This window comes from Fukomys damarensis, unplaced genomic scaffold (assembly GCF_012274545.1).
Source record: "Fukomys damarensis isolate Sample0158 unplaced genomic scaffold, DMR_v1.0_HiC HiC_scaffold_4, whole genome shotgun sequence".
NCBI classification, from domain to species: domain Eukaryota; kingdom Metazoa; phylum Chordata; class Mammalia; order Rodentia; family Bathyergidae; genus Fukomys; species Fukomys damarensis.
Window position 1 is genome coordinate 4,533,243 of NW_022900916.1, and position 2,647 is coordinate 4,535,889.

Below are 2,647 nucleotides of genomic sequence, written 5' to 3' on the forward strand. Positions count from 1 at the left end.
TTTTAGATAACCAGGTTTATCAAAGCAATAAGATATGCTGTAGATATCCACTTATCCTGGAGTCAGAGGCAGAAGATAAAATTATGTAGACCAAAAGTGCTAAGAGTTGACAGTGGCTTTGTACACTGACGCTTTAAATGCATGCTTTATTCTCATTTTTAAAGAAGGGGAGAAGCAGCTTGAAGTGTTTAAGGAACGGCTCAAATCTAGATAGTTAAAGATACGTGAGAAATCTAGAATTTTTTTTTGAGATATTAAAACATCTGATTCTTTTTCAGACTTGAAAACTGCCATTCCTTTTATTTCTCCGCATGTTCCTGGAAGTCTGAAGGATGAACACCTTCAGTCAGGAAAGTGTAAGGCATACTTAGTAGGGGGTGGCCCGTCACTCGTGCCTGGAGCTGGTATACCCTTGGTGATCACTTCAGCACGCCATTCAGGAACAGGCCCTGGAGAGCACCTGAAAGGAGACGGTCACTGAGGAAGTGGAACGGTGTGTTCAGGTATGAAGATAGCAGTACTCAGTTCACAAACTCAATTTTTTCCGTGATTCTGGTTGCAAACTGAATTGGTTGGTCACTGAATCCATTTTCCCACAAGGTCAACAATGAACCTAATTATTAAATTGGATTTAGTTCATGACCAGAATTGCGGGGAAAGTTAAGCTTGTGAATCAAGGTACCACTGTTGCAGAAATAATGCACTGGCAAAGATGACTCAGGAGGCAATCGGGAAAATACAGCTCACGAGGAATAAGTTTGGAAAGGACAGTGATGGGTGGGTCCTGGGAGCTCTTAGCTTGTCATGTGAGAAGAATACATTGACAAGTTTTCCCACTGCGATAGCGGGAATTATGAACCCAGCACAGCTTGTGACTGGTGATAGACACTACGGTAGCCACACGTCGACATTAACCGGGTCGCTGTAGACATTGTGAGAAGCAGTAACGGTGAGGAAAAGGAGCTAACAAGGACAGAAGGGGATGAGAAAGGACTAAAGGAGGGGAAAGGGAAAGAGCATAAGGGAATCACTGCTTTTTAGGCAAGGAAATGAAGCTGAGGAAGCAGGGTCAGGGCAGTAATAGACAAACCAAGAGATCAGAACAACTTTAAGTCAGGGGCTGTTGTGGACTGAAATAGGTCCCCCTAAATTTACATAGAGCGCTCTTAGTCCCAGGTGAGATTGTATTTGGATATGGGGACTTACTGAATCAAGGTTAAATGAAGCCAGAAGGGTGAATCCCTGATCCAGTAAGAGGGGGATTTGCAAGGGGACCGGAAAGCAGGAGTGCAGGGACACACACACACACACACACACCCACACCCCGGAGAGAGGCCTCAGAGGAAACCACTCCTGCCAACACTCTGACCCTAGACTCCCATCCTGCAGAACTGTGAGAAAATAGACTTCTGCCCATGAACCAGCTGGTCATGGCACATTGTCAGGACACACAGAGGGCCAATGTAAGGAGCCGAGGGAGGTGTTACCAACGAAGAGAGCTGCAGAGAAACAGGAAGGAGAAGGGTCTTGAGACCCGCGGGAGTCATTGGCTGTCTAGTGAGATATTTGGTACAGGTTCTGGAGCTGTGCTCCAGATGGACAGTGAGGGGACAGACCATGAATGGAAAATGATTGCATACACTGTTAACAGAGATAACTGGGTATACAGAACCCTCCCCAAGACATGCCTCTATAAAATTCATGAATAAATGTGATTACCAGTAACAGCAGAATTTGAAAAACTTTGGCATTTTGAAATTTTCATTGGCTGTTATGAGAGTATGTAGCACAAACAATGCACAAAAACATGTTCCTGATCACCTCACTTGCATACAATCTTACTAGATCTGAAATTCTTATAAAACAAAACTGAGAACAATCCATTTTGCTGTATAAAACTTCTTTCTTTCTTTTTTGGTACCAGGAATGGAATTCAGGTCCTTGCTCTTGCAAAACAGGCTGCAGAACCACTGAGCTAAATCCCTGGCCCAAAACTTATTTCTACTAGATACCAACAATCTAAAATTTAACAGTTTTGTTAAATATTTTTAAGTTTAGGAATTAATGTACTTGTGAAGTCACAAATTTTCTATATCTTCAGTGTGTTTTAAAACTAAGGGTAAAGGTCAGCTGTGGCAGAACACACCTCTCACAACTCTGGAGGCTGAGGCAGGAGGATTGTGAGTTCAAGGCCAGCCTGAACTATATAGTGAGACTGTCTCAAAAATCCTCCCCAAAATGTGAGTGTAAAAATATTTCTCAGTATAACAGACTAAAATAAAATAATATATTTTGAAAGTGGAAGTAAATATAATTTTAACATTTTTCCAAAATTCAATAAATCAAAGATAATTATATTTCTACAAGTGCAATGTAGAATTGTGTAACCATTAAATTTATTGCTTGGTCCTTATACCCTACTTAAAAATGAAAATGAAAATTAAATAGGATTATTCTTTCTACTTACTCTGCAAATTGTAAGCTATGCATTTCTTCTTCATTTTGATATGTTTACTAAATATAAACTTAATAAAAGTGTTGTCGGGCCGGAGATTTAGCTCAGCGGTTTGGTGGCCTGCCTCGCAAGCGCAAGGGCCTGAGTTCGATCCCAGGTACCACAAAAAAAAAAAAAAAAAAAAAAAAAAAA